Source organism: Phyllopteryx taeniolatus, chromosome 15 (assembly GCF_024500385.1).
Source record: "Phyllopteryx taeniolatus isolate TA_2022b chromosome 15, UOR_Ptae_1.2, whole genome shotgun sequence".
NCBI lineage: Eukaryota > Metazoa > Chordata > Actinopteri > Syngnathiformes > Syngnathidae > Phyllopteryx > Phyllopteryx taeniolatus.
Genome location: NC_084516.1, coordinates 6,308,049 through 6,323,457, shown reverse-complemented (window position 1 = coordinate 6,323,457; position 15,409 = coordinate 6,308,049). Strand labels below are relative to the sequence as shown.

Genomic DNA, 15,409 nt, shown 5'->3' with positions numbered 1-15,409 from the left:
AGCAAAGCACACACCTGTGATTCAATCCTCAGCGAGCTGAAAACGCACACCGATGGAGAGCCATTGGGTCATTATACACTCCTGTGTGTGTCGCTTAGCAACCGCAGTGTTTTTTTTTTCCCCTCCCTCCCAAGGGCCTTTTGTTCATCAATACAGACGGTGGTTAGAGCTAATTATTCTATTTAATCATTAGACACAAAAGCAAAAGCACACGTGTGCTCGCGACGTGTGTATGTTTGATACATTTGAACGAGAACCACGATTTGATTACGATTCCCCCAATTGGACAGGTTATTGCTGTTTGAAGTTAATCTTTTTTTTCTTTACACATCCAAATTCATTTGATCACACCATGAGTATTTATTTATTTTGCAAACGGTGCATGAAGTTAACAGTGCGTACTTGTAGAGCCAAGTATTTTTTGAGGCGATACAAGTCTGACGACGACTACTGGGTAGATGAATAGATGGATACATGGATGGATAGAAGCTGCTTTAATTTAAAATGTTATTAGTTCTATTGTGCACTAATGCAACCAGTTCATTGTATTTTTCCGTCAAATGTAAATTTAAAAAAACACTGTATGTCAAATGTGTATTGATGCAATACCCAACATATCCACAAGGAGGCAATGTGAGTCAACAGATGCAGTAGGCCAGCTCAGCACTGAACACGCTCAAAAGCCATTTTAGCCATTTTCATTCAATCAACAAATATCTGTATTATTGTATATTACATGGCACAAATGTAACAAGTAATATTCCTGAAAAGTGGAAGGACAAAGATATATCTGTTTTAGTCAATACAATCACCAAAGACTTACATTAAGTGCACTTGCACATAAATAAGACACATCCAAAAATGATGTCTTTGTCAAGACAATCATGTTTATATTGGACTAAAACGCTAAACGTGGCACTCATTTAACAATATGTTGATCATGAAGGTGGTGTGGAACATTGTATCACTGTCAGAGCTGTTCCGAATTGTCTGATCTTGCATGAACTGTAAAATGTATTTTGGTATGATAAGTAAAAAGCTGCAACCATCATAAACATTTTCATAAATCAACTGGAACACAAATATTTTTAAGAGGCAGTTTGGTTCAGATTATCAATGGGTACCCAATGATGAGTCCCGCAGAGTGGGTATTACTATTGATTGAAAATCATTTTTAAAAACCTAAATACATGATAATACAAAATGTATTTTAAAAATAACAAATATACAAATACAAAGAAAATAAATATTAGAAGTGATTTTACGTAACTAATATACACGTCTGAATGTTTCTCATTTCACAATTAGAAAGTTTCAACTTTGGCACCATTCTCTCCCTTGGACAAAAAACAAATAACACTACTACTACTTCTTCTGCTACTAATAATATACAAAATACTATTAATATTGAATATAATAAAAATACTACTACTACTACTAATAATAACAAGTGATAATAAAAAACAAATACTCCTCCTCCTCCTACTAATAATAATAATGACAGTATTACTGCTACTTACTACCAATCATCATCATCATCATCACAATACTACTAATAATTGTAAAAAATGCTACGAGAAGGACTGCTACTGCTACTACCACTAATCATCATCATCACCAGCATCACCATCATCCTCCTTTTACTACTAATAAAAAATACGACAGGTAGTACTGCTACTACTACTCATTATCATCACAATACTATTACAACTAATAATAAAAATTACTACTAGTACTGATACTACGACTACTTCCACTAATATAATAAAAAGGAGAGTGATAGTGATGATGATGATGATGATGATGACGATGAGGATGATTAGAAAACCTAAGAGAACGTGTGTTTTTTATTGAGCTTTCCAGGTGCACTTCAGTCACACATCGGAGAAGTCAAGGCCTCCAAATCAGAGCCCAAAAGTCAAAAGTCCTGCCAGGATGGTGATGATGATTTTAGACCGAACAGTGCAGAGAGAGTGACGAACACCGAGAGATGATCGATGGTGCAGCCGATTATCCTTACAATACAATAACAATGACAACATTCATCTCTCCCCTGAAAAACTAAAGAAAAGAAAACAAAACAACAATAACAAAGCTTCACTGGCTCCCGTGATGCTCGCTGAACAGGTCACCCCAACCCCACCCACCCCCTCAACTCTCAGCCCCTCTCCCTCCTATAGCCTCACTCTCTCTGCTTCTAATTTAACCGTCCTAATCATAAAAGCATCGGGCGAACTGCTGTTGCCGAGTGGAAACCGACCAGGTGAAACATGGCCCCCACCTTTAAAAAAATTCCATTTTCACTCAAGTGGACCGGCGCAACCAGGACCATTCAAGTGGGGTTGGGGGTGGGGGACAGACTGCCAGGGGCAATGTCGAATTCACACAAGCATCCGCAAGAGGACTGGACTGTATATGCAAAAGTATCTGGGACGCATGGCGGCTACACCTACAGGAAGTGGAGAAAATTTGCAGCTATTCTGATTCGTCACTCGAGATGTGAGCGCCGGGCCCGCAATCTCAGTCGTGACGCTTTTCTGCTGCAAAGCTGCTTCGTTTGGGGTTCGCCGTTCCCCCCACTTCAAAATAGCACAGCGGGAAACTGCCAAAATCACTTGGAACGTGATACGAGAATGCCTGGATTTACCGCTAATGGTAAGGACACACACTTTATCCAAGAGTAGACTAAGGGCAGCACCAAAGGAAGCGCTGCAGTCAAGTGGAGACTGTGGAGGTGAGGCAACGCGGTCGGCGCACGTTAATGGCTTTCAAGTTACAAGCCATTGTTTTTGTTGATGTTGTTTTTTTCAAAATTTGAGTTATGAGCGAGTTTCAGATACGCCGAGTGAAGAAAAAAAAAGTGTTAGTGATGCAGTTTTTTTCAATGGGGCAGTCAACAGTCAAACACAGAACTACAAAATGAAAACACTCGCAAGGAGCAGTCGCTAACACTGAACTAACCACAAAGTATGATCTCAAAACACTCTGATATTATTTCAAACCTATCTTAAATTATCCTTATAAATAAATGGCATACTGGTGGTTGGATTATGGGAAAAATTCACAAAACTGTCTCAGTAACTTCCACTAACAACCCAGGCTAAACTTAGCTCCTCTCCGACATACCCTCGGTCGAGCTAAAAAAAACGAAAAAAAACCAAAACATGCGTACTTGTCATCAATTACTACTTTCTTATTAACCTCTGCTTTGGCGCCATCTTGTGGCACCTTAGGCCGTGATAGAAAAAGCACAACTGGAGTTTCTCAGTGGTTGGCTCCACAGGGAAAACAAACAAACAAACAAACAAAACAACAGCAACACAAATGAGTGAATTTGCGAGCAGTGAACAGCGAATATGAGGGATTATTTAGCGGCGAGTTCGAAGCTCTCAAGTTCTTTCACACCAGAGTCCTCCAACAACGCCATTATGGATCTTGATTCAACAGTCTGATGATTGATAAACTAATTCACTGATTCAAGTGGAGCGTCTCAATACTTTTTTTTTTTTTTTTTTTTTACATTTACACAAGTTACATTTCTAGACTTTGAGCATGTTTTTTTTTTTTTTTTAATAAAAGGAGCCTCTCCTTTGTGATTACATTAGCCACAAGGGCTGGCAGGCCTCCGTGTCTGCATATAATTTCAGTCATCGCTCTCTATTTGGACGCAGCAGATGTTTCCTCACGTCAACACGCCCCTGACAAAGCGAGATGGAGAAGGCGTCCAATGGCGGACAAGCGAGCTCCTCGCTCCCCTCTTGCCACCGCAGCACAGCAGTCAAACGCAAACAAAAACAAACATCCTTAGTTGTAATATAAAAGCTGTTTTGCTGTTGTGAGATGCAAGAGGTCAGACGCAGATTGATGACTTGTTTTGAAAGACTTGCAGGCCCTCTTCTGAAATTAGAAGGAAAAAAAAGTGATTCAATGGTTCGGGGTGACAGTGGGCTCATCACTGACAAGAATGCGGTCGGCTTGACAGATCCTCATTTTTTGTCTTCTCTTTCTTTCATCATTTGGAGCAACAGAGTCATGTCAAGCCGCTGACTAAAACGCTATTTGCTCTACTTCTTCACAGGATAACAGACAGATAGACATATTGATCAAATCAACACTAAAGTGTTCATACATTTAAAAAATATTTTTCAAATCTCTATTCAGAAAATCTTTCATTTTATCCTTAATAATACTAATAATAATAACAATAGTTTCAAAATACAGTTTGTTTTGAAATTGCACATGAAAACACTACTTGTACAACTAATACAATAACATTAATTATTTGATTCTTTAATAAGGTAAAAATAATCCACTTATTGGATTATTTTTACCTTATTAAAGAACACCACAAAAGTGTTGGGTTTTGCCAGTGAATATAGCATCAATGCAAAAAAAAAAGTGTGCAAAGTTCACATTTTCTTGAAAGTGCTCATTGAAGTCAATGAAATAAAAACGACTAAATTGAAAATAAAAGGAAAAGATTCCCAAAAAGGAAATTCTAACTTGAAGAAATAAGGTTTGAAAAAACAACAACACCGCTAATGCAACCAAGTAATAAAGCCATTTTTTCGTTGAGTTAAAAAAAAAAGAAAAAAAATACATTTCCGTTTGTGTTTGTAATATTTTCAATCGTGCGTGTGTGTTTAAGTGCAAATAAATACGATCGGAGGCATGCAGGAGGAGGAGGAGGAAGAGGAGAAGTGGACATCACTAATGAGAGGTGACATGTTTTCAAACTCCCTTCAGGAGCGAGACGCGCAAAAAGCGCACCAACGACAAATCAAGTCTTCATGTAATATTTCCTCGGCTTCTCCACGACTTCAAAAAAAAAAAAAAAAAAAAAAAAGTCATTAGAGTGGGAAAACACGCACGCACGCGCACAAGGTCGGGATGTTATTGTATCAATTTGACTGGGTCGGCCCCAATTAGGCTATTAAGGCTTTTCCCTCCCCAAAACGGATTTTGGGTGGCTAAAACGCTTTGGATTCTTGACATCCACTGAAACTCAAAAGTTTATTTGACTTTCTGATGTGATGTGTGCAAACTTACGTCAAATCAAAGAGTTTCGGGGGAGAACTGCGTTTGCTTTGTTTGGGTTTTTTTCTCGTTTTTTTCGTTTTTGCACTATTTCCAAAACAAGGCGCAGAAAGAAAATAATCCATTTAAATCAACTATATAATCTGACAGTTGTCATTTAAGAGGAGGAGGGGGAAAAAAATACAACTGCGACCTCGCTTGGGAGTGAAAGACTGCACGCGTGTTTTTTTCCACTAACCACTGAATGGCGCTCGGGACCTGCAAGACATTTTTTGACATGATGGTTTCGTGTGCAATAGAAATAAAGCAATAAGACAAACAAAACACTAAGAACGTGTTATATGTCTATTAAAAAAAAAAAAAAGGTTGAGAATTGAAGAGCCCACGCTCGACTGAAATAATGTAGGATGAATTAGAAATGTGGAGAATGTGACAAATTGAACAAATCATAAGATTTTTTTTAACGAATTATAGAGGTACATTTTCTCATGGGGAATGTCAAGTTGGAATTTTTAGAACGATGAACCTTTTCAAGTTAAGGATTTGAATGCCTTGAAAAAGGTTGAGTTCATGACGAAGTTGGAAAATGTTTTGCAAATGAGAATTCTGAGAATGTGAAAAATATTTTTGCTGAATATAAAGAATTTTGCTCAACAACGATTACATTTGATTGATTGATAAACTGACAACAATAAAATATGAATAAAACGTTTGGTCCAATTCTCTCCCCTTACAGTAAAAGCTGAACTTTGTTGGAGTCCGATAAAAATCAAAGCAATAGTTTGACACAATAACATTCGTGAAAGTGTAATAACACCTGCTAATTTGTAATGATTGTTTTTAATGTCATCAGCAATCACGTTTTAAGGACATAAACACAGAAACTTCATTTCATTTACACCGCAAAATGTTAACTGCATATGTGATTATCTTTCAAATATATTTCAAACACAACAAATCGCTACTGCTCGTGTAAATATTGCAGTATAATAACTAAATATAACATTGAACCAGATTTAGCGTTTCGAAATAAAAAGTGACAACAATGTCATGCGCACGCACGCACACACACACACACACACACACACACACACACACCACTTAGGCGTGTGTGTGTGTGTGAAGGTAAAACATTGGCATGATTATAAATGAAGTGATTACATATGCAATTGCCTACAAAATTAATAACCATAATCAAAAAGTCTTATTTTATTCAATATTTTTAAAAAGATAATGTATTTTTCACAGTAAATAAGCTATCTTTAGTCAAAGCATTGATTGTTGTTGTTCTTTTTATTTTTTTTTCAAAACAGGGGCTAATAAAAACAAATTTACCAAATATTGCCAATATTGTACACACACAATCCAAAACAAAAATGATCATGCTAATTCAAACACACAAACATGTACACACACACATACATATATTGTATATACATTCGTACATACACTCCACTACATCTTACTGAGTGCTAATATATTAATTACTGAGGCAAAATATTAGCAACATCTCTCGGTATGATGATCATCTTTACATAATAGATTGTACCTAATGAAGTGGCCAGCGAGTGTGGCACGATCACCGTCCTGTTGTCATCCATTCAAGTAAGTTTGGAGACTATTATGATGGTTGTAATAACCTCCCCTGTCCAAACATGGATGATTCATATCCTAAAAAACTATCGCACACGCAGCGTCTCCTCCGAGGAAGCTCGCGTTTCATATTGTTGTCATTGTTTTTATTGACAGATAAAAGCACCGCGTTGTCCAAATACGCAAAGCCAGTGGTATGCAGAGTCATGGAAAGTGTGTGATAAAACTGAGCAGTGATTTTGCATGTACTGTACAGCAAATAAGACACACATAAAACCAAAATGACCGCAATAAATTCACTCGTTTCCTCTCGTTCTTACTGGAGCCACAAATCAACCACCGCATCTTCAACCGTCCACAAAAGAGCTTCATGTTCCCTCCTCCGTGCTTTTTTTTTTTTTCCCCCGCGACCATGTCGAGATCCGGCGCGGTCGCCCCCGCCCCAGCCTCGTTTTGGGCCTTCCATCCGGAGAAAGCTCTCCTTGTTCTGTCCATTCTGCTCACATCAACACCCGACACTTAGACTTGGCTCTCCCTCATGGGGGGAAAAAAGGAGGAGGAAAATAAATAAAAAAATCCAAATTTGATTATTCCCGCCTTTCATCAGGCTGAGAGATTTTGTCAAAAGTTCTGTTTTTCTGCCCTTCACACTGGATTTTTTTTCTGTTTGGAAACATGTTCGTGTACCTTTTGGAGCTGCGGGGTACAACAAGTCCAATATTCAGCACCATTACAGTGATTTGTACAGCAAACATAATGGACTTCGTAACAAAGACCCCTCCATGTACAAACTTTGGGTCGAACTGATTAGTCGACTTCACATTGTTGTCGACTCATAGCTAATCTCGTTTTAAACATCTCGTCTTCCAATAGGCCAATTTACAGAGGACTTTCAACTCGCGCGTCTGCTGCCGTCGGCAAACCTTAAGGCTCCCTGGAGCGGCGAAATGTCAGGCAAAGGAGGCGACACACTCTTCATCGGCACAGGTTCAAATGTAAGAATATAAGTTGGCTGTTGAAAAGTGTGCTAACAAGACCTTTATTCATACTAGAAGTTGTTTGCTACAACACACGGCAACATCATGACACTTGTGTCACTTTACGACACTGATGTCAGTGTGTAAATTTTGTAGCAAAGCTATCCTTAAGTGCAATAAAAGTATAAGTGAAATCGAAACAGAGAATTGCTTTGTTGGGGCGGAGCCTGGCTACGATGTCCCATCTTTCAACATGCTATGCCATATAAATAAGAGGAGATTTGTTGAAGAAAAACATGCACAGCGCTTCCACTAACTACTCCAATTAGCGCAATTGGGAGTTGTATTGCCACCTACAGGACTGGAGTAGAACTTTACCCACGGCAACCGACAACTATCAGAATTAATGACATGGTTTCATTAAAGGTTGGGAAAAACAACATCTACAAATGGTTCTGCAGTCTTTGTGTACTCTGTTCACGATAGTTTTTTTCTCATGCACGTTATTTCAGGAGCAGCTAATCTTGGCACCAAACACGATTTCTACCCAGACACTGCTTAGCAATAAGATACAGTAAACCTCTGCTATTCGTGGGGGATAAGGACCAAATCCTGCGTCGAATAGTGAACAAATGCGTGTAATTGACGCCCCCTCCAAAATTTGTGCACATCCTACTTCTGTATTTGGCAAAACGGGTCTAAGCACTTCCTCCCGGTTGGGCTGAATGGCAAAGGGGGGCTCTACAATGTCTTTCTTTAGCACAAGAGGTCAGCCACCAAAGATTACAATATTCGATGTTTGGGCTTCGTTCATGTTTACTTATATCATATCCCATTTGTACAAATAAATGATATACATGTAATTAACTTTTGTCCAAAGACACCAGCCATAAATAAAACAAAATTTTAGCAAGTTACGCTTCAAACGATCATGTAATCAAACCGTAGTCATGCTTGTTAGCAATCCCATTTTCCGGATTTGGTCATATGAGGACCATTTCCGCATATGATGGATTGCCCGTTACAAGTTGAAATAAACTGTAAATATTCCACAAATCTATGTTCCAAAACACTCATCTTGCAACAATACACTTGAACATACTTGCTTGAAAGCAATTACTACTTTCCTATTATACAGGACTTCAGTGCCATCTTGTGGTATCGCAGGGCGTTACAGAAAGAACACAAAAATATGCAGGAGGAGCGAAGTGCGAGTAAACGGGGGCTCACTGTATTAGTATTTTCAGCGTCTTTTGGTTATTTAGCGTGAATAGCGTTTGATTATTTACAGTAGCAGACTGCATTTGACTGTTCGACGAATTGTCTTATGAATGTGATGAACAATCGTGAATAAAAACAGTTTAAAATCTGCCATAATGTTTTTTTTCTCCCGCTTTTGTGGAGGACTATGCTCTGTTGAGTGCCATCCTAAATGATATACAATTTTTGATATTTTATTTTTAATTTTTTTTTTTTTTTTACCACGCAGCCTTGAAAGCCATCAGCTGGTGGTCCTGCTCCATTGTGACACTTCAGCCATCAAAGCATCGGCGAGTGGCACACCTCCACGCCACTTCCATCGGCTCGGCAGGACGAGACGGCTTCCTCAAAGATAAGACGCCAATGCAAAGTGACAGCCAAATGGAAAGTCTTAGACACACTTAAAGAGATTGATCGCAGTGGAGGGAAATTGAAGGCGTCGTCTTTAATAAAATTCAGTTGAAAAAGAAAAAAAAAAAAAAGGAGATATGAAGATGGCACTAATTCGTCCTCGGCACATGAACTTCCATTTCATCTGCTGTGGGTGGATTGAAATATTCCGCAGCGATCAGTCGTCTCTTTGTCATCCCTTGTTGATGTGCGGATGACATTGGCTCATGCATGTCATAGCATACCCTCACCCTTTGACATTTGTATAACACATTCATCTTTTATTTATTTATTTTTTAATAAAGAGACAACATATTTCTCGTCACATTTAATTTACAGTATACGGCGGTAACTATGGGAAAATTAAGCCACTGAAGTCAGCAAAACGACATCATCTGGGACTTTGATCTGAAGGATAAACTCCACAGGTGTGTTTTGCTTTTTCTTTGGCTCTTTTTTGTGTCTTTCCAAAAGGAAAACGACAAATCAGAAATGGATCTCATTCGTAGGAACGCATCTTTCCATCTTGGGCAGATATTTATGTGAAGAGACTCGCCTCACAAGCACAAGCAGTAATCCCCTTTTGTATGTTTGTCATCACATTTAAGTGTGAGACAAAATTTGTATATTTTGTAAAGATATTAAACGTTTGTCTTTTTAAAATATCACTTCCAAAACTGCCCATGCAGGAAATAACGGTTTTATGACGGTGACATTTTGACTCCGGAACACATGAATTCAATTTCCTTAATGTTCTACGGGCTGACATTATTTATCTGAAAAAGGTCCTTTTAGCTGAAAAGTTATAGTTTAAAAATTCATTTTTAGTTTGAATGAATATAGCTTACAGCAAACAAAAACCCCAACAACTTCAAGAAATCAGAATATTACAGGAGAAAAAAAAATGATGAAATTTGCGATATGAGCGCTGTATGGTGGCAATGAACTCAACTCAAAAAGAATTACACCTTGTGTATTTAAAACAACCACATAACTGTGCCTTAAAGGCCGCAATTTTAATCCCTGCATTAAAATGTCACAGATGGGCTGACAAATAGCATCGGTGTCACTGTGTTACCATGGATATTTGAACACAAACAGTGAAGAATGTAGACAGATAACAGGAAAATACACACAGGCATATATTCTTTATCCTCTGCGAAGAATGATTAAGATCACTACAGTTTAAGTTTAACTGAGGAACTGTGACTGTCTCATGTATATCCGAACTGTGTGACTGTATTATACTGCCCTCAGGTGGCTAAGGCGCACAACACCAGAAGACGCAGCACAATGTCAACTGAAATGTGCTACAAATGGTTTAATTCTTTCCGTTCTATTCAATTATATCATTAGTGTTACTATGACATACAATGTGATAGAGTACAATTTTCTTATCAACAAACACATTTCAAATGTGTTTATCAGACTTTTTTTTTGGGAGACAGTACCATTAACACATTCACTGCCATTGACGGCTTTAAAAGTCAAATATCCATGTTAACTGGGAAGGCTGGCAGTGATTAATGGCTTTTTCATTTATTTTAATCAGGAAATATGTTTTGAGATCCAAGTGTTTTGAGTTACGAGCGTGGTCACAGAACAAATTAAACTTGTATGTCAAGGCACCAATGTAGAGTAAAAACCCATTTAAAAAAAAATAAATAAAAACGATCGCCGTCGATATGGCAGTGGAACATTGTATTGGGATACACCTGTATCGTACAAAGAAAATGCCCATCGAGAATCACAAGGCTTTTTTCCCCGCATGTGAGTGATGGGTCACATCTCGCCCCCTCCTACTGTTTGTGCTCTAATGCAGCGTGTGCATCTTCTTTGAGAGGGAAAAAACTCAACACCCTCATTAGCCGCCACACTACACTTCACATTTCCAGCGAGCCGCTTGACGGACAAAACAACAACAAGTTTGTGGATGACACGCGGGCGGTTCCTTCCCTCATCTCCGCAAGGAAAACACACTCGGGCCCTCAGCACTTGGCCTGATCAAAGACTGACATGTTCAACAAGCAGCTGCCACCGCTACACCAAATGTGTATGGTGCATTATGTTTGTATTTTGCTTGAGAGTGTGTGTGTTTATTTTTGTATGCTTGTTACTGCGCACATTCGCGCATACATTGTGCTCTTCCTCTCATTGTTGCCTGACACACATCATTAGGAAGGAGCTGCTAGATTTAAATGGACTGGACGGAATACAGTGGTGCCTTGACTTAAAAGTTTAGTTCCGTGACCACAATCGTAACCCAAAACACTTGCATCTCAAATCATCTTTCCACACTGAAATGAATGGAAATGCTTTAATTCGTGCCAGTCAGTCGCCCCAAACATTTTGTAACATGTTTTTTATGACAAGATGGCGCCTAACCATGTGGACGCCTCGGTTTTAGAATTTTTTTTGTTTTTGTGTTTTTTGTTTGTCTTTGGAGACATTACACGACTCACTTACACAAGAGGAGACTTGCTAAGCATCAAGGAGGCTACTCCGGACTTTCTTTCACCAACTTTCGCAAATCCGCTCAGTATGTTCCCCGAGTTACCTACCGGAGCAGCGATCACGGTCTTTGGCGCATGACGGAGGCGGAGCCATAGGGGGAAGCGAGCCGGCATCCAGGTGAAACTCCGCAAGAGAGGATACAGATTGACGTTTCCGTCGAACCACCTCGCGAATCTACACTCCCTACCCAACAAAATGGGCAAGCTTCATCTTCTGATAAAGACCAGGAAAGACTTCGGACGTTCCCCCGCCATGTGCTTTACGGAGACTTGGCTTTGTGAGGCTGTACCCCCTGTTTTTTTTTATTCCTAAATTATATAAGATGGAAAATATACATTCATCATAAAAAAAATAATTTGAAGCATAAATAATAATCATAATCATACTAGTAATAATAATAAATAGATAAAATTTCCATGCCACTTTACCTTTGATAAAGTCATTTTGTATATTACCATTACCATTTATTTTTATTCTATCTATTCATTGTTATTTAAAATTTTCATAGCATCTCCTGTGCTGTAGCACCAAAATTTCTCCTCTGGGTATTATTAAAAGAATATCTTTGCCTTATCTTAATTCTTGAATTAATGTAGCTATTTCTTCCTAAAGTTGGTTAATCAAAAGGCATTTATTATATTTTTTCAAGTGTCATGTAGACTTGGTAAATGTATTTATTGTAAATAAAATAATAGTAAGCTAAATAAGTTTACCTTTCCCATTTTTTTAACATTATATCAAATAGCTGGTTAATTATTTTAAAAACATTAATTAGAAATAAAACAAACGGAGCAGAGAATGAATGTTATTATTTAAGTATTTCCCCCCCCCACCATTTTTCAGTTTTAGAATTTACTGTAAATATGGCCCTTTGACCAGCTTTCCTTAAAACCTTCCGACTCTGCCACATGTAATTACATGTACATTAGGGGTTAATCAATTCAAACAAATGCACCCCATAATTACTGTACTGTTTAACCGTTTGTACATTCTCAAGTGCTTCGAAAAAGACACAGATATGTTCGTAAGCTGTAAAAGTCAGCGTCAAGCAGCACCTTGGAAGGAACCATCCAAGTGACTCAGGACTTCAAAGGGTGACACATGTTGACCCGCATCCCCAACATTAAGATGACCAGACCAAACATACAAGCCAGTTGTTCAACTATTTCCCGTCTTTGTGTAACAATTTTTGTCGCATACATCACTGTGACAGATGTCCCCATTGAATACGAGTCGCACGGCTTAATCCTCGCATTAAAGTGCGGAATATGATCCCCGCCAAGCATTGTTAACGTCGGGAAAACTTGGAAGGAGTCCATATGCGTTGTAATAGGCCATTAGTTTATTGTCAAATATATCATATCGGGGTGCCGCTACATCCTGCCAAGTCGAAGCAGCTGAAGCAGTTCAATGTTCGTCTTCTTAAAAATTATGCAAATAAACAAAATAATGAAGAACATAGTAAACCGAAGCAATAGCAGTCATATGTAGGTACCTGTCGTTGGGCTGATTTTTTTGGTTTTGTTGCTTTGACTTAATATTTGAGATATGTGTGCGTGACCCGACCTCGGCTAACCGGTAGAAAATGGATGGCTGGATGGATGTGTGCGTTATGGTGGCAGTGAACTCAACTCACTTGACAACAAGCAGCAGTTTGGCAAAAAAGTGTCGTCAAGATGACTGTTGTAATAAACATAAAATATATGGAATAACACGTTGTCTTTAAAACAACCAACTACAGTCACATTAATAATACTGACGCATAATGTGAAACGCCATAGACGGGCTAAAGAATACTATCTATGTAGTGGCGTTATAATGGTTTCAGCAATGGCTATTTGAACACACGTTTCAGCAGGACATGCAGACGGACAACTTAACAATACTCAGGCATGCATTACATACAGGAAAAGTTTAGTCTGATTTCATGTCAGGAAAAAAAAAAGCGTACATATATTTTATACATCTATTTAAACAGTCATGTCCAAAAACATTGGCGCCCATTATAGCCACGACTACAGTATACTACTTGTGCATGGAAAATGAACAACAGTATTTAAGGGTTTAAATATGATTTTTTCTTTAAATTAATTCTCATAACAGTTACATTTGTAAAATGACTATAACATTACTACTTTACTGTCATAAAATTGTGAATTTATACCTGTAAAAACGCTTTTATCTCCATCTTAGACCTTCAGTCTCTTAAAAGTTTGAATTCATTTTTGTAAAATCTTTTTTTCTGGCTTTTCTCATCCTACTACAATTTTTTTCCTTGTACCATACGACTTTATTCTCATAAAATGTTAGCAAGAAGCTAACGCAGTAGAGTCCATATCGTCATAAGGTGCCATTGAGACTCATTTCACCCCCCAAAAGTTGAGATTTTCCATTGCACTTCATATCCACTGTATGAAGTAGATGTTATGCTGTTTTTATTTTTGTAAATAAATTAACAGCGAGTAGACTGTGGACATGCAAACAGCAAAGTATGTGAACTTGCTGACAATGACAGGGCGGACATTTTTGGCTCATGTTAGCATTTGACGAGCACTTAGCAACATGATTCAGTTAGCAAGTGGATTGTGTACCGTTTAATGAATATATTTTGAAAGATTTTCATATCAACTGATATTTCACTATGACAGGGTGGACATGTTAAGCTTCACAACATCTAACAATACACATAATGTTAGGACTATTCAGTGTAGCTATTATTCTTGTCTTATCACATTTTTCTTTTTGTTTTACCGCCACTGCCCCTCCAGAAAAAGTGTCACAAAATCAAACAAACGTTTGAACTCCTGCGTCGCAGTGTGACTTAAAGCGTGTGAATCTTTGCCATATCAAAGCTCTTCTGTATTGTTGGTCCTCCGATGGACTTCTGAGGTCAACAATGAGGGAACTTGAAAGGCTCTGACTGCATATGGAAGACGAATTGTCTTCAGGAGTGTCTCGGCTAATGCCGTCATTATTCATATGTCTGTGCGGCGGCTGCTGCTCGCAATAATTGGAATTGCAAGTGGCACATGAGAGTGAAGAGGAGCACACAACAAGTGAGCATAAAGGAGGTTAAAAGCATTTCCCCCTCTCTCTCCACCAGGCTTTGTCTTTCCACTTGAGGCCTCAGGGAGATAATGAGGGCCTTGGCATCGCAAACATTATTTGTGGCGTACGGCAGCTGCCATCAGCTTATTTCTGCGGCCCCAATTTGAATATCGCGCGAGCCGATAGCCGTCAGACGGAAAAGCCGAACGGGGCCAAACGCCGGCCGCCGAGTGCAGGAGGCCACTCGACGGGAACATCAAACGCTTGCGACCCGATGTCTGGCCCGCATTAAATGTGCATCTTTTGTTCCCACGTCGGTCCCCGGGAAAGCGAAGATGGGAGAAAATGGGCCAGGGAAGAGGGCGAAGTGATGGAGAGAAATGAGACTCCCCTTGAACTGAATAAACATCTAAAACATACCTCGGTCGCCTGCCACTGGACTTGTCATCCATTTTTCTTAAGAGAAACACACAATTGGAGTGTGCTGTTATTCTGGTTGAACTCTAGTGTTTTTGTACATAAATAAATGGCACTTGGGTTCCAGTAGGATTTTTCTGACATTTTTTTTTTAACTTTCTAGAAGAAACCTG

General features: G+C 38.7%; 1 long non-coding RNA gene across 1 annotated transcript in view; it reads right to left on the bottom strand.

Moving 5' to 3' along the window:
- Window positions 1–2,190: 2,190 nt before the first annotated feature.
- LOC133490341 (uncharacterized) overlaps window positions 2,191–15,409 on the bottom strand; it is a 223,561-nt gene continuing 210,342 nt past the window's right edge. The window contains exon 5 of the long non-coding RNA XR_009792174.1: window positions 2,191–3,897. This is a non-coding gene — a long non-coding RNA (uncharacterized LOC133490341). The remainder of the gene's footprint in view (window positions 3,898–15,409) is intronic.